Source organism: Narcine bancroftii, chromosome 3, assembly GCF_036971445.1.
Source record: "Narcine bancroftii isolate sNarBan1 chromosome 3, sNarBan1.hap1, whole genome shotgun sequence".
NCBI lineage: Eukaryota > Metazoa > Chordata > Chondrichthyes > Torpediniformes > Narcinidae > Narcine > Narcine bancroftii.
In genome coordinates this window covers 361,565,825-361,587,404 of record NC_091471.1, presented here as the reverse complement: position 1 = coordinate 361,587,404, position 21,580 = coordinate 361,565,825, and the positions used below count along the sequence as shown (strand labels likewise).

The window sequence follows — 21,580 nt, the reverse complement described above, 5'->3', positions numbered from 1 at the left end:
TCGAAAACAAACGAGGGTTTGTAGGTCATTTGGGTGCAATTGGGCCTGTTACTTGTGCAGCACGTTTGGGTATGTCTAAAGTTCTTGGAAGTGCACTTTTCAACCTTTCACCAATTACATGATCTCATTGGTGTAACTGTTAAAATCATTTTGATTGTATTTATTGGATGCCAATATCATGTTATTGTAATAAAAACCATCCTGCTACTAACCAGTGTTAAATTGCATTTTGATGTGGCAAAATAATCAAATTCCCTGTCTAACTCAAAAAATGTAAATGAAAATTCTACATCAGGGCATTTATTTAAAGTGGCTGGATGTTGGCCAGATACAGTGGAAATTATCTGATGTTGTACCGCATTTACCAAGTTAATGGAAGTGGTTATTGGACACCGTATACAATTTCAGAAACTAGAGACAGGTGATTCTGAGTGCACAATTATAATGAGTGCATTTGATTTCTGGCTCTTGCAGTTCTTCCCCAGTGTTGCATTAATAATTAGACACACTTTGGGTATCAAGGGCCTCTTATGAGGTTTTTTTGGTAGTGGACATTCTTTGCTCAGCCCAAGTTGCATGTGAAATCGGCTGCTTTGTTGTTGGGACACAGAAAAATCGAACAAGGGAACATATTTACTAAATCGGGGACAGTCATTTCAAATCGATACACATGGTGATTTATTTTTTTCAACTCCTCCCATCAGACGATAGTGAATCACTGGAATTATCTACCCCAAAGGGTTGTGGAGGCAAGATTATTGGAGGTATTTAAAGACAACACTTTTGAAATGTGGTACAAAAGTAGAGTTGAGACCTGAAGCAAATCAACATGATTATATTGAATCGAGGGGCTTGAGAGACGACATGATCTATTCCTGCTCCTATTTTCTTGCGTCCTTCATTCACACTGTCCCAGGATATGGGTTTTCATTTAGAGCAACCAATTTCGACAGTGCCATCCAAGGGGTCAGATATTTTCCTTACTATCATTAATAGTTCTTAACAGTTCAAAAATACCACCACATGGAACAGATGACATCAGCCTTCTAACTAGCAATGACAAACAAGAAGATTAAAAAAGTTTTCAATTTTGCCATAGCTTTATGGTTTCAAAAATTGCTGATTCAGGCTCATCTGACTGAGGTAGTGAATAATTTAGCTGAATGAGCAACAATGAATTATACAGTTTTGTAAAAGGATTATTAATTGTGGCTTCACTACCAAAATGAGTGTTCATTGTTAGAGTGATGAACAATCAAGCTGATTCAGTCCTTTAAGCTTTAACTGAGCCAACACAATTCAGATCACAACTCTTTCTATGCATTTAAACTTAAACTCCATACAAGTCAATAATGTGAGTATTTTTATTTGGATTTACACAAGGAAACAAAGGGCTCGGTCTATTGATGATCTGGGTCAATAGCATTCATGACCTCCAGTCACCGACTCAAACTGATTCTTTTATTTCATAGGGCAGGGTACATAATTTCAATCGTGGCACACGACAACTACTTCCACATTTGAAAGGAATCCAGTGGACACAAAGCACAAAAGTAAAAGTTACTTAATACCAGTTGAAGTTCAAGGCAAGCATTGATTTTTAAATGGATCCATTAACATGAAAGCAATAGCTTTATAAAAGCCATAGAGAATCATAATGGTTATAGCATAAAGGAGGTCATTTGGCCTATCACATCCCATTGACACTGCCAAAGCATTTAAACAAAGTTTTTTTGTAACCGTGTAAAATTTTCTTTATATATTTATCCAATATCCAAGAAAGAACCTACTTCGACAGCTGGAAGGTCATTCATTCCAGATTCCAGCCACATTTTGTGCAAATTAAGTTGTCCCCGTGTTATTTATCATTGTCTGGTCCTTTATTTTGCCTTCTATTTCTCTACTCCTCCACCAAATGTCTCCCAATATCCATTGTCCAAACCACTCAAACATTTATACACTTAAATTTTAAATTTAGGCATATAGCTCTGTAACGGGCCATTTTGGCCCACGAGTCCATGCCGCCCAATTTACACCCAATTAACCTACATCCCCATTACGTTTTGAACAGATTATCTCTCAGATTTATTTTATTGAAAGAAAATAATACATCCTCTCCAATATATTTTGGAACTGTTATTCGTGGAACCATTCTTAAAAATTACACTGGACAACAAATATTCTTCTCTGAAAAAGAAATTGGGGATTATGATAGACAACTTCAAGTTGAATACAATTTCAGATTTGCTGCATCGCAAAGGAAGTTGGAGATACATTAAAGTAACTTTTATTGAATTTAACATGTTTAAAAAAAATCACATAATAATGCTGACACATTGCGTTAGTTTAACTGCCCTAAAAATGTTTAGCTGGTGATTTTCATTTGTGCTCAGCATCTGATGCCTCTCATGTCAGTGTCCTACAATAGTCAGCCAGCATTGATGGATTCCAGTTGACTTCATAGAACTTTTCTATGATCATAGTGTCCTGGTGAAACCTTGCACCATGTTCGTCACTCCCTGCACCAAGATCAGCAGGGAAGACGTCCAAGTGCAAATGCAGAAAATGAATTTTCAATGACATGTTGAACTTCATGGTTTTATATGCTGAAAGCATTTGTCAATCAACATTCAATCCATATCAATGAATGCACAGCATCTGTAAATGTGAGCTTTTATAGCCTGTCTGCATCTCTCCTAATTAAGCATGCCCAGGCCAAAGAAAACACCCAGACTGACCAAAAGAGCTTGCTTCCTGGGCAATAAATTATTAAAATATGACAGGAAAATTCAAAAATAGGTTATATCTAAAAAAAGGGTATGCAATATGAACATTTTAAAAGGTGATTTTCATGATCAACAGCCCAAAATACATAAAATACATCCAGAAATGTTCAGGAAGCAATCCACATTGTCCAGTGTTATTTTTGTCCTTTTTGAATGCCTTTACTTCCTCTGTCTGAATTGAACACAGCACTTCCATTGTTACTGGACTGGCAGTTTATAAAGGCTCAATGTGATTTCCCTCCTTTTCTGGTCTTGGTCCCTATTAATAAAGCCCAAAATTGTGTACGCCTTCCAGTGCTTTATGAACCTGCCATACCACTTTAAATAGTAAGACACAATAGTCTGGACACCCTGCGATTTAAGTAAAAACACAACGCTGGAGAATCTCAGCAGGTCAAACAGTGGACTTTACAAAAACAAAGATAAAGAGTCACAATCAATGTTTCAGGCTTTAGCCCTTCATCATGGTATGAACAGTCTGGGAAAATCGCTTAGCTGAGCACCTTTGCTCTGTCCCCGTCAATTCTGCGCCCTACTCCCATGCTGACACGTCTCTCCGTGTCCTTGTGCACCCTCCCACCATGAAGTGGAGGAGCAACACTTGATGTTCCATCAGAGCATCTCCAAATGGATTTCATTAACTTCACCGGTTTCTGCCAGCCCGCTCTCCATTCTCCCTCCCTTTCCCTGCATCTTCTTTCCTCCAGCTCTCCACCCCCATTCCCTCTTCATTCAGAGTCTTCCCTCCTCCCCCTGCTTGGTGTGCCCTCGCTCCCTTATCCACTTTTGACCTCCTGCTTGTGGGATTGTGCTCACGACCGCCCCCCCCCCCCCACCCCCACCACTGTTTTGTTCGGGCACCTGCTCATTTTATTTTCATACCTTGATAAAACAGCTCAAGCCTGAAATGTTGGTTATGTAACTATCTTTGCTCTATAAAGTGTACTGTTTCTCCAGCATTCACCATTTTTTTACACCACTTTCAATAATTTGTAGCCTGGTCCTTCTGCCCCTTTCTGGAGGACAACATCAGATTATTTCTAATTATCTCAGAACAATAATATATTTTCTTGATGCAGATTGGGATAGACTTCCCAGCTTCTCCCTCTGTCATGCACCATGTGTGCAAGTGAGCACCTCCAGGGTTAAAGAACCCTGCTGAGAACAGGTCAGCATTTTCCTCTTGACCCAGATGCCGTCCAAGCTTCTGGGAACACCCCTTTGTTTCAGATCTGCAGCAATTGTTTGTATTTGCGGATTCCAGCATTTTATATTTAAAACCAGCAGCGATAACAAGGCCACCAGACTCACTTTCAACCTGCACAACCACCACTCGTCATCATTCAGACTCAATATCCAACTCATCACAGGAACTCTCCGTGCCTCTCCGACGGAAGGAAGCATGCTTGCTCTCCAACTTTCCTCAGTCTGACCATAGGTCATCAACCTGAAAGGCAAATTCCCTTTCTCTCACTCTAAGATCCTGCCTGTCAGTTTTATTTTAAAAAAATCATGTCTTTATTGACTTTGGGTTCCAATAATCCTGGTGATAATTTGTAGAAAGAGAATGGGATTGCTTTTTTAAAAAGAAAGCTTTTCTTTAAAACAAAAAAATAAAGCTGGTTCTGCATATTCTGGATAAACAAAATTCTAAGAAGATTTAGAGTAGACAAACCTGCTGGGAAGCATTCTTCAGTTTTGAACAGCTTGTTATTGATTGGATCATAAATAATAGCATCCCAACTTTTAAATATTTAAATATTGCACACTTTCAGGCAAATGGTACAGAAGCCTGAAATTAGACATCTAGGTTCAAGAACAGTTCTCCCTCTGCCCCCACCCCCCAAACAAAAAGCTATCAGGCTCTTGAATCTTGCCAAATTAACCCAAGATCTAGCTACACTCCTGGCACCGCTTATTGTTGACACTACAAACAGACTTCAAAGTGCATTTCCAGATTCCTGACCAAGGGCTCAAGCCAGAAATGTTGACGGCCTTTTGCTTCCGATGGGTGCTGCGAGACCTTCCGAGTTTCTCCAGCACTCATGTGCTTTGCTCTTGACCCCAGCCTCTGCAGACTTTCTCATTAACCATATATATATATATATATAACCATACAACCATTTACGGAGTGGAAACTGCATATATTTACAATTATTTTTTGCTCGCTTTTACTCTTTAAAAAGGTACGAGAGTAGAATATAAAACACTGCTGCAAATCAGGCACAACCACACATTGCCAAACTGTAAAGCAACAATATTGTTTTTGGCTGTCACTGCAGCTCACAAGCAGTTTGCGGTATCAAGTCAAGTCACCTTTATTTATCATTCATACCATGTTCACGTGGTAAAGTCTATATAATGTTACTCCAGGACCATGGAACAGATATACATAAATACAAGTTAAGACAGAAGTTAAACATATTAAATATTAAGATGCATATTGTAAGAATTCCCAGTACCAAGGTACTCCATGCACATCTGTTCTGAGAATTCAGGAGTTTGATGGGCTGGGGGAAAAATACTGCTGCCCAATCTGGACATATGGACCCTAGTGCTACAGTACCTCCTACCAGATGGCAAAGAGTGAAGAGTTTACTTGAAGGGTGTGTGGAGTCCTTCACAATGTTTATTGCCTTTCACCTGCATCGAATGTTGTAGATGTCCTTCATGGTAGGAAGGGAGCCACCCACCGCGCCCCCCCCCCCCCCATGATCTATTCCGCTGACTTCACTATCCTCTGCAGGGTCTTGCAGTCCGAGGTGGTTCAGCTTCCAAACCAGGCAGTGATGGAGTTGCACAGGATGCTCTCGATACATCCTCTGTAGAATATAGTGAGGATGGAGGGTGGGAGATGAACTTGCCTCAGCCTTCACAGGAAGTAGAAGCGCTGCTGGGCTTTCTTGGCTATGGAGCTGGTGCTGAGGGACCAGGTGAGATTCTCCGACAAGGGCACACCAAGGAACGTGGTACTCTTGTGGACTTCAACGGTGGAGCCGTCAATGGTCAGCAGCGATCACAGAAAATAAAAACAGCATAGACTTTAAGACGCAATAATGTCGTGGATGCTTATTTCAGAATCGTAATTTCTCCTTGAATTTTGGAAAAAATGGAAATAGTGCAAATTTTGCTGCAAGGATGTATTTATTTTTCTATCATGCCTTTAGAATTATAAGCAAGTACAAAATAAATTTTAATTTAAATTTATAATTTTATTTGTATATATTTTTATAATTATAATTTTTTAAAGTTTAATTATAATTTAAAAAAATTATACTAAAAATAATTATAACCAAGTGCAAAAAAAAACACATCAACTGACTTAGCACAGCAACTACAGCTCCATCAATGTAATCTGACTGGTAAGAAAACCTTTAGAGAAGGGATTAATCAAGGTACTGTAAAGTCACAGTGGATTTGTTTTACCAAGTTGTAAGACAGAATTGATAAGCTTAACACAGTCGATGTGGTGAATGTGATGTGCTGCAAGACTAGCTCATCAGTAATTGGTGGCACAGGACCCAGTCATCATTAGGAGACCAGAGGGAGAGAGGGTCAGCAACTTCAAATTCCTGGGTGCCATGATTTCAGAGGTCCTGTTCTGGACCCATCTTCCAAACGACATTACAAAGAAAGCACAACAGAGGGTCTACAGAGTCTGCGGAGGTTTGGAATGTCAGCGTAAACCTTGGCTAACGTCTACAGATCCATGGTGGATAGTGTGATGTCCGGCTGCATCACGGCTTGGTATGGGAGCAATAATTAATATCTGAGTGAAAAATCCTGCAAAAGGTCACTCATCACAAGCAACACTCTCCCCAGGATCGAGCTCATCTCTACGGAACATTGCCGTCAGAGAGCAGCATCAATTATCAGGGATCCGCATTACCCAGGCCATGCTCTGCTCTTGTTGCTGCCATCAGGACTTGTGCCACTAGTTTCTACCCCTCAACCCCGCCTCTTGAATAGGGGACAACTATACTCATTTAGAGACTAATTTAAGGACTTGTATGCTTATATCTTTACACTTGCACAGTTTGTTTATAATTACTGATACAGGAATTGGTACTCCCAGCAGAAAAAAATCTCAGGGTCGTATGTGATGTCATGTATGGGCTCTGACAATACATTTGAACTTTGAGTTGGCTAAACAACCAAAGTTGGTTGGTTGGAGGATCACATGAACGGTTGCTTTCAGGAAGAAAGTTTTCCCAGGGATATGTGTCAGCCCCATTGTTTTCACTTTGACCTACAGCAATGATCTTCACTTGGGGGTGCAAGCCATAATTTCTCAGTTTGCGCAGGCAAAATCTGGCAGAATTAGATCAGTGTTGCTGCTGCTCAATCGCTCAGCAAAGGAGGTGTAAGGCGCTCATTCCGCCCAACAGCCTTCACCTTGGCCAAAGTGTAGTACCGGTTTAGCCTCCCAATCAAAGTCACATGAAGCCATGGTTTTCACAAGCAGATTCAACAAATTGGTATTTATGGTTGTCAAACTAAAAAATGCTGGGCAGATGAATCTGCTGATCAATGGCCAGGGTTTACCCATCGAGTCCGGACACTGCCACTAAAGAAAGGAACGGGAACCCACTTCAGTATTTTTGCCTTGTATAATCATGTACTCAACATCAACTACAGTCTCAGCTCAAAGACGGAGCCTTCACCGAAGGAGAAAAAGCGAGGCAATTTGGAGTGTCAGAGATCAGGATGGATGGAAAGACATGATCGCCCACTCCGAACAGCAAGGCTCCTGAATGATGATGAACTACAGTACAAATTGGGTAATGAAAGACAGCATAAGAAAATAAACAGACAATCAGATATGAAACATGGAGAAAAGTGAAGCAACATATTTTGGACACAAGAATGAGGAGAGGTGATATGGAGTTAAAAATATTGTTCTAAAAGCAACACACAAGAACTGTGGATGTGGGTGAAGGCAGCAAGACACTTGCAAAAGCAATTAATAAGGCAGATGATATTCCGAGCCTAAAGAAATCTCTTGGTGCCTGCCACATTGACCACCGCCAGTGGGCTGATAATCGCCTCAAACCGTACATCTTGGCACCTCACAGTTCGGCGGGCAGCAACCTCCTTTGACGAAGACCGCAGAGCCCACCTCACTGACAAAAGGCAAAGGAGGAAAAACCCAGCACCCAACCCCAACCAACCAATTTTCCCCTGCAGCCGCTGCAACCGTGTCTGCCTGTCCCGCATCGGACTTGTCAGCCACAAACGAGCCTGCAGCTGACGTGGACATTTACCCCCTCCATAAATCTTCGTCCGCGAAGCCAAGCCAAAGATTCTGAGCTTAACCAATGTAATCCAATGGGGACATTGATCACAATGGACAACCAAAAATTTGTTTCCTGAACACTTTTGGGCATATTTTGGGGTGCTGATAATATTATCTTAAATCCTTAAAGATTTCCTATGACTTACTGCTTTTAAGATATACTAACAATTTTGTGATTTCCTGTCATAGTCTACTAATATATTGCACACAAAGCAAGTTGTTTTGGTCAGTCCAAGCATGTCTGGACATGCTAAGCAAATGTCTTGGCATGAGCATGCATGGAAGGCATTTAAAGAGATTAAGAATTTTCTTGTCAACTATAGAGCACCAAACTACATCCAGCTGATTGATAACAGGCTTCCAGTATACAAAACCACGGGCAGCACGGTTGGCCGAGTGATTGGCGCAACACCGTTACAGCGCCAGCCATCGAGACCAGGGTTCAAATCCCACACGGTCTGTTCTCCCCATGTCTACGTGGGCTCCAGTTTCCTCCCACTGTTCGAGAATTACCAGGGGCTGAAGGCGGACTTGGTGAAAGGTTTCAACAGGACATTGTGATCAAGGAAAAGCAGTATAAGGGCATCTAGAATCCATCAAAGATTCTTGGACACTGACTTGAGAGGCAGATGCTGAGTACAAACAAAAATTGGCAGGAAAACATTTCTAGCTCAGTTGAACTAACGCAACGTGTCAGCATCATTATGCGATTCAACAGGCTAAATTCAACCAAAGTTCATTTAATATTTATCCAACTTCCTACATGATAGAGCAAATCTAAAATTATCTGTGTTCAACTTGAATTTGTCTATCATAATGAAACAAACCTGAAAAAAATGTCATCCAGTAATATAAAAGCAGGTAAGAACTGCTGAATCTTTGTGTGTCATTGGCCTGACCTCAGTTGGAGGATTGAGTTAAATTCTGGCTACTCTACTATTGGAAGGTCATGTCTGCATGAGAGAGGATGCCAGGGAGATTTACAAGATGGATCTTGGGTTGACACCACCCAGCTGCAAGGGGATTGAAGAAATTGGAATAGAAAATCAAGTGTTGAAGGATCTTGGGAAACTGGGTAGCAGGAGGCAGTGGTGGCATCAAGAAATATGCTGGGAGTTGTCAAGAAACGTACAGCAGTTTCATGGAAATTGGATATGGATTTAGTATTAGATAGATGGCATGGTGAAATGCTGTTGTATACCTTTGGAAAATATCACAAATATGATAATTTTTTTGAAAATTTGGTTTCCAAATATGCAAACGATTTGTTACAACTTTACCAATTGACACATACAATTACTTATTGAATTTAGAATGAACTTTTTCACTCCCCAACCTCACCTTAATGTATTTTATTTTACTTTATTAGATGTCAGCTATGTTTTCTTTTACTATATACTCCATATTTAAAAGATACAACGGTAGTGGTAAGTGTTAGAATAATAAGGTCACAATTTATCCAGAAGGTAATATCCAGTATTGTTTAAAAAAAGTCTATTCTTTGTTCTTTTTTTCCCCTTTGCTTTCTTGGGGTTTTTCTATGGTGGGGGGGGGGGGGGAGTGGGTGAAAATGATTAAAAAAGCATGTATTGATTTTGATTCATAAAATTTTCTAGTTCTGTGTGCAATTTTGTTACGTGCTAATAAAATTAAATCTGAAAAAATAGAAGCTACAGACACAAAGGGAAGAAAAGCAAGAGTTACACAAGAAAATCTTTTTAATTTAAAAAAAATACACAATCCAATAGGATCATGGCTGATCCAATGATCCTCAAATTCATTTTCCTGCCTTTTCCCAACAATTCTCATACAGACCAGAACTCTATTTCATTTTTAAATGCATTCAAGGTTGTCACAGGTTGTCAAGACAAAGAAAGCCAAAGATTTACCACCATCAAGAAATCCTTCCGCATTCCAGTCTGAATTATTGGCACCTTGCTCCAAGACCATGCCCTCTGGTTCTGGATCCTTGTGGAAAAGAAACATCTTTCACCATTTACCTCCTAAATAATTTTTTTTTAAAAATCACCTCAATTGTTTAAACCACAAAAGGTGGTTTACCCTTCCCTCTCTTCAGCCTGGCAAACCATGTCAGAACTTCTTTCAATTAACCAATTTCTATCCTCAAATAGGAGGAATTAAACTATTCAGTACTCAATTTGGTCTCACTATTGTCCTGGAAATTTGCAGTAAAAGTTCACATTTTTATAATTCCAAATGCCTTGAAACAAGGGCCAACATTTGATTCACTGTCTACATCATCTGCTACCTTTTTCACGCAAAATACCCGAATGCCTCACCCTTCAGTTGAAGTGTTCTTTTTTTTAATTTTTTATTTTTCACACCATAAATCACAATAGCCATGATATACACTTTTTCTTTTCCACACATTTACAGTGACTTTTTCTCCCTCCCCCCTCCCTCCTCCCAAGCCACCCCCCCACCCCCCCCCCCCTCTCATCCATTTTAGGTATACAATCTAGGTTGCATTAATTCAGTTAGACAATGTTGTCATTCAACAAAAATACACCAGAAATTCTACTGAGTCCATTCTTTTCTTTTCTTCTCCTTCCATCAATTTAGGTAATGTTTGTTCCCGGTAGGTTTTCGCTATTATATTTAATGTAAGGCTCCCATACTTGTTCGAATATTTCAATATTATTTCTTAAACTATATGTTATTTTTTCTAATGGAATACATTTATTCATTTCTATATACCATTGTTGTATTTTCAAATTATCTTCCAATTTCCAGGTTGACATAATACATTTTTTTGCTACGGCGAGGGCTATCTTGACAAATCTTTTTTGTGCATCTTCCAAGTCAATTCCAAATTCTTTATTTTTTATGTTACTTAGGAGAAAGATCTCTGGATTCTTTGGTATATTGTTTTCTGTTATTTTATTTAATATCTGATTGAGATCATCCCAAAATTTTTCTACTTTCTCACGTGTCCAGATTGCATGAATTGTTGTTCCCCTTTCTTTTTTACATCGAAAACATCTATCAGATACTGTTGGGTCCCATTTATTTAACTTTTGCGGTGTAATGTATAGTCTGTGTAACCAATTATATTGTATCATACGCAGCCTCGTATTGATTGTATTTCTCATCGTTCCAGAGCATAACTTCTCCCATGTTTCCTTTTTTATCTTTATATTTAAATCTTGTTCCCATTTTTGTTTAGTTTTACCATTTGTTTCCTCATTTTCCTTTTCTTGCAGTTTAATATACATATTTTTTATAAATCTTTTGATTAACATTGTATCTGTAATCACATATTCAAGGTTACTTCCCTCTGGTAAACTCAAGTTGCTTCCTAATTTATCTTTCAAGTAGGATCTCAGTTGGTAATATGCCAGCGCTGTATCTCCAGTTATATTGTACTTATCTCTCATTTGTTCAAAGGATAAGAATCTACTTCCTGAAAAACAATTTTCTATTCTTTTAATCCCTTTTTTTTCCATTTTCTAAAGGCAAGGTTGTCTATTGTAAAAGGGAGTAGCTTATTTTGCGTCAATATTAGTTTTGGTATTTGGTAATTTATTTTATTTCTTTCTACATGAATCTTCTTCCATATATTGAGGAGATGGTGTAATACTGGAGAAGTTCTATGTTGTACCAATTTTTCGTCCCATTTATATAATATGTGTTCAGGTATCTTTTCCCCTATTTTATCTAATTCTAGTCTCGTCCAGTCTGGTTTTTCCCTTGTTTGATAAAAATCTGATAGGTACCTTAATTGTGCGGCTCTATAATAATTTTTGAAGTTTGGCAATTGTAAGCCTCCTTGTTTATACCATTCTGTTAATTTATCTAGTGCTATCCTCGGTTTCCCCCCTCTCCATAAAAATCTCCTTATTATTTTCTTTAACTCTTTGAAGAATTTTTCTGTCAGTTGTATTGGCAATGCCTGAAATAAGTATAGTATCCTTGGAAAAATGTTCATTTTAATACAGTTTATCCTTCCTATCAGTGTTAGTGGTAGCTCTTTCCAATGCTCTAAATCGTCCTGTAATTTTTTCATTAGTGGATTGTAATTGAGTTTATATAATTGGCCTAGATTTTTGTTTATTTGCACACCTAGGTATCTTATTGCCTGCGTTTGCCATCTGAATGGGGATTCCTCCTTAAATTTTGAGAAATCCGCGTTATTCATAGGCATTGCTTCACTTTTATTTATGTTTATCTTGTATCCCGACACTTCTCCATATTCCTTCAATTTCTTATATAGTTCTTTTATTGATAGTTCTGGTTCTGTTAAGTACACTATCACATCATCCGCAAACAGACTGATTTTATATTCCCTGTCTTTTATTTTTATTCCTTTTATATTATTATCTCTTCTTATCGATTCTGCTAGTGGTTCTATAGCTAGCGCAAACAATAATGGTGATAGTGGGCATCCCTGCCGCGTTGACCTGCTTAAGTTAAATTGCTTTGATACATGTCCATTTACTGTCACTTTCGCTAACGGTCCCTTATATAATGCTTTAATCCAATTAATATACTTCTCCGGTAAACTGAATTTTTGCAATACTTTGAACAAGTAATTCCATTCTACTCTGTCGAAGGCCTTCTCTGCGTCTAAAGCAACTGCTACTGCCGGTGCTTTATTTCCTTCTACTGCATGAATTAAGTTAATAAATTTACAAATATTGTCTGTTGTGCGTCTTTTTTTGATAAATCCAGTTTGGTCTAAATTTACCATTTTCGGTACCTGTTCTGCTAATCTGTTCGCTAATAGTTTAGCTATTATCTTATAATCTGTGTTTAGCAGAGATATTGGTCTATATGACGCTGGTGAGAGTGGATCTTTCCCTTGTTTTAGTATCACTGTAATTATTGCTGTTTTACATGAATCTGGTAAGTTTTGTGTCTCATCAATCTGGTTGATTACATCCAGGAGGGGCGGTATTATTAGGTCTTTAAATGTTTTGTAGAATTCTATTGGGAGTCCATCCTCTCCTGGTGTCTTATTATTTGGTAAATTTTTTATTATCTCTTGTATTTCTACTGTTCCCAATGGTTCTGTTAATTTATTTTGTTCCTCTATTTGTAGTTTTGGTAGTTCAATTTTAGTCAAAAATTCATCTATTTTCCCTTCTTTCCCGGTTCGGTATAATTGTTCATAGAATTCTCTGAAGTTTTCCTTAATTTCTTTTGGATTATATGTAATTTGTTTGTCTTTTTTCCTTGTTGCCAATACCATTTTCTTAGTTTGCTCTGTCTTAAGCTGCCATGCTAGGATTTTGTGTGTTTTTTCCCCTAGTTCATAATATTTCTGTTTTGTCTTCATTATATTCTTCTCCACCTTATATGTTTGTAATGTTTCATATTTTATTTTTTTATCCGCCAATTCTCTTCTTTTGGTTGTATCTTCCTTTATTGCTAATTTTTTTTCTATGTTTATTATTTCCCTTTCCAACTGCTCTGTTTCCTGATTATAATCCTTCTTCATCTTGGTTGCATAACTTATTATTTGCCCTCTAATGAATGCTTTCATTGCGTCCCATAGTATAAACTTATCTTCCACTGATTCCGTATTTACTTCAAAGTACATTTTTAATTGTTTTTCAATAAATTCTCTAAAATCCTGTCTTTTAAGTAGCATGGGGTTTAATCTCCATCTATACATTCTTGGAGGGATGTCCTCTAGCTCTATTGCCAATAACAGGGGTGAGTGGTCCGATAATAGTCTAGCTTTATATTCCGTTTTCCTAACTCTCCCTTGAATGTGGGCTGATAACAGGAATAGGTCTATCCTTGAGTATGTTTTATGTCTAGTCGAGTAGTATGAGTATTCCTTTTCTTTTGGGTTTTGTTTCCTCCATATGTCCACAAGTTTCATTTCTTGCATTGATTTAATTATAAATTTGGTTACTTTGTTCTTCCTGTTAATTTTTTTCCCCCGTTTTATCCATATTTGGATCCAAATTCAGATTGAAATCCCCTCCTATTAGTATGTTCCCTTGCGTATTAGCTACCTTCAAAAAGATATCTTGCATAAACTTTTGATCTTCTTCGTTAGGTGAATATATATTAAGTAGATTCCAAAGCTCTGAATATATCTGACATTTTATCATAACATATCTCCCTGCTGGATCTATTATTTCCTCTTCTATTTTAAATGGCACATTTTTGCTAATTAATATAGCCACTCCTCTTGCTTTTGAATTATACGATGCTGCTGTTACATGTCCTACCCAATCTCTCTTTAATTTCTTGTGCTCCAATTCAGTTAAGTGTGTTTCTTGGACAAATGCTATATCTATTTTTTCCTTTTTCAGTAAATTTAGTAGTTTCTTCCTTTTAATTTGGTTATGTATTCCATTAATATTTAGAGTCATATAGTTCAGCGTAGCCATTTTATATTTTGTTTATCTTCTCTTTCCGTTTTTCCATCATTACCTTTCCTCCTTTTCCATTTCTGTTTTCTTATTTTCAACTCTTTACCAGACAACATTCCTACAACATCCAACATTTTCCTTATTCTCCTATTTCTATCTTCTTTATCCCCAATCTCCCCTTCCCCTCCTGAGTTGCCCTTTATCCCTTGTCGGGCAACCACATCTCCCCTCTCCATTTGGATTTGCGAATCCACTCGCAAGCGTCAACTGATTTTGCACTGACCGCTCTTTTCCCCCACCCAGCCCCCCCCAGAAAAGATTTCGCTTTTTATATGTCACAAAGGTCACTCTTTTAATTCCCTCCTTGTTCTCTCTATTCCATTACCTTCCCTTATTAATTCTTGTCTATACTCTCTATGTTTTCCTCTAATTACAGATACTTTCACATATGCCCATTGTCTCTATTCACTCTTATACCTCTTTACCCGCATACATATCAATCGTGGTCATTTTTACCCTCCTTACCCGTCTTCATCCCTCAGTCTATTTTTGTCTTTACCCACATACATATCAATCGTGATAATTTTTGCTCTCATTACCCGTCTTCATCCCTCAGTCTATTTTTGTAATTGTTCTGCAAATTTTCGTGTTTCTTCTGGATCCGAGAATAGTCTGTTTTGTTGTCCTGGAATAAATATTTTCAATACCGCAGGATGCTTCAGTGTAAATTTATATCCTTTCTTCCATAAAATCGCTTTTGCTGCATTGAACTCTTTTCTCTTCTTTAGGAGTTCAAAGCTTATATCTGGATAAATGAAGATTTTTTGCCCTTTATACTCCAGTGGTTTGTTGCCCTCTCTTACTTTTTCCATTGTCTTCTCCAGTACCTTTTCTCTTGTAGTATATCTTAGGAATTTTACTACAATAGATCTTGGTTTTTGTTGTGGTTGTGGTTTAGGGGCCAATGCTCTATGTGCCCTTTCTATTTCCATTTCTTGCTGTAGTTCTGGACATCCTAGGGCCTTAGGGATCCATTCTTTTATAAACTCCCTCATATTCTTGCCTTCTACATCTTCCTTAAGGCCCACTATCTTTATGTTATTTCTTCTGTTATAATTTTCCATTATATCTATTTTTTGGGCTAGTAATTCTTGTGTCTCTTTAGTTTTTTTATTAGATTCCTCCAATTTCTTTTTTAAGTCTTCTACCTCCATTTCTGCTGCTATTGCCCGTTCTTCCATCTTGTCCATTTTTTTCCCCATTTCTGTTAAGGTCATATCCATTTTATTTATTTTCTTTTCTGTGTTGTTTATTCTTCTTCTTAAATCATTGAATTCCTGTGTTTGCCATTCTTTAAATGACTCCATGTATCCTCTAACAAGAGAAAGTATATCCTTTACCTTGCCTTTCCCTTTATCTATTTCACTGTTTTCTTCCTCTTCTTCTTCCTCTAGGTTGACCATCTGTTGTTTCTTTGCTGCCCTTTCCTCCTCTTCTTTCTTGTTTCCATTGTCTTCTGTGGTCTCTTCTTGCTGCAGGTGTTCTGCAGCTGTCGTTGCCGGCTGTGGAGATCGACTCCCCAGCTGGTCCCCCCTCCCGTCGGTGTGTTTTTTTTCATGCGCATCGCGCATGCGCGACTCCTCGCGCATGCGCGGTTGCGCACTTTTACTCAGCTCTGTGAGCCATTGTTGTAGTTCTCTTTCTACCGACCTGAGGTAGTGGGGCCCTCTCTTCAAGCGGGCCTCTTCGGACAGGTAAGGCCTTCACCTTTTTCCTCCATTGTCTTCTCTTCCTCTCTTCTTTCCGTTGATTTTGATTTTTCTCCTTTTGTCTCCATCTTCTTTCCACCTTTATACTCACTTTTCTGTAACTTTTATTTCTGTGCCTTTGTGTTTTCTCTTGTTTTTCCCGACTTTTCTGGAGAGGGCTGGAGTTCACCGTCCGGCCACTACTCCATCACGTGACTCCTCCCCAGTTGAAGTGTTCTTTATTCCAAAATGAACTTCACATTTTCATACATTAATAAATGAGCAAAGAGCTAGCAAATGAGTAATCAATCTCTTTCAACAAACTGTTTGAATTCTCCTTGCTATTTTGCCTTCCCATTTAACTTCAAGTTGTCTGCAAACACAGCAGTTGTCTTTTCACTTCCTTCCTCGAAGTCATTCATCTCTGCTGGAAACAGCTGCGGTCAAGCACCAATGGCCATAGCATTCTGGTGTTGCCATCTAAAAGAATCTCTCTCTCTTCTCCCCCTTCATGTCTGTTTGCCAATCCCTTAACCATCACATTACTTTCAATACCATTGGCTTTTTTTTTTAAAGCTTAACCGATTGTGAGGAATTTTGCCAACCTTAAAAATACATCAACTGATTCCTGAATAAAACTTCCTCTTCACGAAGCCACACTTAATTCTGCTGATTGGATTATTATTTTCCCACAATGTGCTATTACTTCTTTAATAATATTTGATCTTTTTCCCAACCCTAGCCATTAACCTCATCAGGTTTTTATTTGAGCAAGATACAGCCACAATGACCCAAGTTGCTTCATCCAATGAATTAAAATCTGCTATCAATTACTCAAGGCTTTCATTTAATGTGTAAGGGTGCAAAATCAAGCATTTTAGAAAAAAGTTGCTGCAAGAAAAATGGAGTAGGGAAGGATTAATTTGCTGCAGAGCAGGGCCAAAGACTTGCACTACAATATTCTATGTACACGCTGTATTCCAATTTTCATAAATTAATAAACCTAGAGACAAAAAGCAAGAGAAGAACCATCAAAGACTGTGTACATAACACAAGGATGTTGGTAGAAATGATTGAAAAACATTCCCCACGTAAAGTTCAATATAACAGGACAACTAGTCAGTTCTAGGAAGAGCATATTGTGTAGCATGATCAAGAAGTGAACTTAACACTTCTCAGTTCCAACCTAGAAAACTGATTTATTCTAACATTCGTTCTCTCCAAACTAAATGCACAGACATGCTCTGAAGGCCGGTGCCTTCACACATGCAGACATGGCAACGAACTTAATGGAGACCGTTCCCTCGCTACAAAACCAGTAATGCAACACAAAATCAGTAGTAGAGTTGGGCTTCCTTAACAGCTCACCTGAACCATCGTCTCGCAATCCAGTGACCCCCAGAGCATTAAATTAACCACGTTTGTGGTCCAAGTGCCCTCCCCACTAATTAACAAGGTCAACTGGCTGTAATTAAACCTATGATCAGTTTCAACTATTTCTGGAATTCTGCCAACGTGGAGCTATTCAGAAATAATTTGGACTTCGCTCTGCAATCATGAGTTGCTTGGAGTCAGGCTTCAAACCTCCAATCCAATGGTCCAAATTGAATATTTCGAAAACTTTTGTTTAAGTAAATGGTGGTCCATTTTTAAAACACACAGATAAAACTCAGGAAGTCTTGGTGGGTGTGCCTCTTGGCTAGTTTTCGAAGAAAACTTTTTTTTTTAAAAAAAAGGAAACTCAGCAAGAAATCTTGGGCATTCAGAGCCCGTTGGCTGAAGAACGTGAAGGGTAAAGGCCGGTTAGGGGGGGTGGGGGGAAACTTCGAAGACGCTCAACGCAACTCTGTCAAAACAATCGAGACGAAGTTAAGAACTTCTTTCGCATGAACCGCACAAGGTCTCCTCGCCAAGATTCTACAATGTATCATTTACAAACACAAAGTTTCTACCTGACGGGGTTGGTTGGTCGCTCCCCACCTTCAGGCAGGCGGCCGGCTGGGGGAAGCCGGCGTGGGGGGTCCTTTTGTATCTCTTGTTGGAACGCGGAATGTTGCAACTTGGTTGCACTGACTGTTCGCGTCGCCGCACCAGCCCGTCCGCCGGGCGGCGCTCTGCCCCCCCCCCCTCGCCCGCACAGCCCTCCGGGAAATGTAGTCCGATGGGTTCACCGTGGAGGGGAAACTCGCCCCTCTGTGCCTCTGCGGAGGAAGAGGGCTTCGTGCTCCTCCAAAAACGATGACGTTGGTTCATATTTGATCTTGCCAAAAGAAACCCCAAAGTCAGGAACTCTAAAACCAGTAAAGGGTCCCAGGGTCTGGTCAATGGAGAGAAGATCAAGTTATGGATTAATAATAAGTGGCCCTAGCAAACTTTGTTGGGACTTAATGAGTTGCTGAAGGTTCAATTCGTGCTCCAATTTGGGTCGTGCCAACGAGTAAGTTGCTTGTCTTTAGAGAGGAGAGGTTTAACTGGGGCTTTCTTTCAAATGGCATTAAATACACTTTTGGCACTCTTTTAAGAAAAGCCAGGGCAGAATCCTGGCTATTGTTTTAGTCACCTTCCCAAAACTAAATGATCTTGTTCTTGATTGCCTTGTGGTGCACATCTTGAAAAGACTGAGTGCAGTATTTGTGAGATTTGCAAATTTCTGCAGGTGTGCCTTGGAGAGCATTCTGACTGGTTGCAATGCTGCAGGACAGGGTGGGAGAAGGGTTGGGAATTTGATCAGCGCCATCATGGGCATTTGTCTTCGCGCCATTAAGGACATCTACTTAAGGAAGCAGCCTCTACCCTCAAAAGACCTTCCCACCCAGGCCCTGCCTGCTTCACACTGCTACCATCAGGAAGGAGGTACAGGGGCCTGAAGACAAACAAGCAATGTTACAAAAGAAACTTCTTCCCCTCCACCATCAGATTTCTAAATGGACAATGGACCACAAATACCTCACTTTCTCTTCTTTTATTTATTTTAAAAATGTAATTTATAGCAATTTTGCACCAGTAATATTGCTGCAAAACAATGAAATGTGTGACACATGTTCATGTTCATAAACTTTATAGACCAAAGGTAAAGATACATAACCAACATTTTGGGCTTGAGCCCTTTAAGGTATAACAACCTTTTTTATTTCCACTCATTGCTTTAAGTAATCCCTATGCCATAGGTGCTCTGTGATTAAGGGATTGCTTCAGGTGGTATGTGAGGAGGAAGGCTGAGAATCACTGCTCTCGTCTGTTAGGTCTGCTTTGTTCATGAATGAGTGAGACAAACACCAGGCTGAGTCGAAATCAGGGTTCTTTGTTCTTTATTACCGGATTGTAACACTTGCGACTAAACATGTTAGTCGGAGAATGCATTCTGCCGTTATCAGCAAAATGGTGATTTTTTATACCCTTGGATACATGCTTAGAACATCATCATATCATTACTTGTCCAATGACTAAAACTGTTGCTATCCTTTCCCTGCTAGCTTCCTGCCTCTCAATCCATCAATGTCTCTCTTATCTTGTAAGTACAAGGATGCATTTACATCTTGTTACAGCCCTGTACAGGGCAGGGTAACTCCTTACACATTCCCATCTCATGATGTTTTACCTTACACGTCCCAATTGTTACTGAAATATTTTGCTTGAGAAAAAGTGTCATTAGCCCATTTCCTTTGGAGTTATGAAACCATGCACATAATGAGTCAATTAGGTACTCATTGGTTTTCAACCTTTTTCTTTCCACTCACATACCACCTGAAGCAATCCCTTACTAATCACAGAGCACCTATGGCATTGGGAATACTTAAAATGGTATGTGAGTGGAAAGAAAAAGGTTGAGAACTACTGCTAGACAGGTGCCAGAACAAAATGGGGGTAAATATGGGGAGGATCATAGTCCCACAAGCAGGAGATAATAGGTGGCTAAGGGAGGGAGGGCACATTCAGCAAACGGAGGAGGAAGCTATTTGGTACACTGTTTGACCTGCTGAGTTTCTCCAGTATTGTGTTTTTACTTCAGTCACGGTGCCTGCAGACTTTTTTTTTTACTTCATGACAACAAATTCGGATTCTGCTTTGCAAAGCCCGATGCCGTGAAACTCTTTTCTAATTATAATTGGTGGCATGAAGGCTGGATGCAAGTCAAAGCGAACAGCAGGTGGAAGAAAACTGGCCTGTTTATGGCCATGAGATCCTGTTTAACTCAGATTCTAACCATATCCATCACTTACATCACATTTCCAATGGATCTCAACATTTCCCCTCCCCTCCCTTACAGATGTATTTGCAAACTATGATCTTTACTGTAATGTCGGAAAGTAGAGGAGCCAATGAACTCATGTTAACGTCCGCCAGGTTTCAGTTGCTGTCTTATATTGGCACAACTCCATGCTCCCTACAATTTGTCATCTTCATCTTCTCACTCAGATCCCTCTGTGTTCTCACCTCTCCATTTCTCTGCAGCCCTACAATCTTATTGGAACTGGCTACCTCTCTTATTTCAACTTCTTTTTTTATCCATCCAACACTGAAGAATATGCCTTCTGCTGCCAATATTGTTGGTCCTGAAATATACCAAGATTTATTTTTCCTCCCTGCATCTTAACATTTACATCAAATGCTCTGATTTGTCCTTCATTGTGTTGGCAATATTTTTTATAGGCTTGGGATATTTTACCAAGCTAAAAATAGTTAAATTCAAGCTGTTGTGATGCATTTTTCTCTCTCTGCATTGCACTGACTGTTTGTTTACAATTTGTTTACATTTCTTTACTTGTTTATATGTGAATGCACAACCAATAATTCTGCCTTGCCGCCAGGAAAAAGAGCCTCAGGATTACATGTGATGTTATGCATTTACTCTACCAATAAATCTGAAATCTAATACATAACCATGCATAGTTAGATTAAAATCATTCTCATTTTGTAAGGAAGTTGCATAGTTTTAATTTGCATTGTTCATTTTCACTTTAAGTTGAAGGAAATTATCCAACTGTCTGGCCTAACATACCCTCTTTTATCAATGGGAATAGAAGTAGATTATCTGGTTACTTTTGTCAGTGCATAGTGGTGGCTTTTTGTATGTTAGATGGCCACTATACAATAAGGTTCCTTCTATTGTCATGTAATACAAAATGTAATGTACACAATGCATATTTACCTTTCATCTGCTGTAAAGGCAGCCAAAAACTTGCCTATATTAGAGTAGTCATTTTGCTTTGAAGTCCCATGGGATGTCCTGAGGTCAAAATGAGTGCTAAATAAATAAAAGTTGCCCCTTAACATTTTGTAATTATTGACAGGTAAGGTACCGAAGTGAAATGACTGTCAGTAAATATTAATATGTGTATGACCTCATGGACCTTTTGTACTTAAAATCCCCATAATCTTATGTATGTACCAAATGAGTTA

General features: G+C 38.9%; 1 protein-coding gene across 2 annotated transcripts in view; it reads right to left on the bottom strand.

The window, feature by feature from the left end:
- Window positions 1–18,273, bottom strand: part of LOC138759508 (transmembrane channel-like protein 6) — an 86,253-nt gene extending 67,980 nt beyond the window's left edge. For both annotated transcript variants that reach the window (XM_069930044.1, XM_069930043.1), the window contains exons 1-2: window positions 18,133–18,273; window positions 9,972–10,050 (exon numbers count right to left, since the gene is read on the bottom strand). The gene's annotated coding sequence lies outside the window, so the exon portion shown is untranslated. The remainder of the gene's footprint in view (window positions 1–9,971; window positions 10,051–18,132) is intronic.
- Between the last annotated feature and the right edge of the window lie 3,307 nt (window positions 18,274–21,580).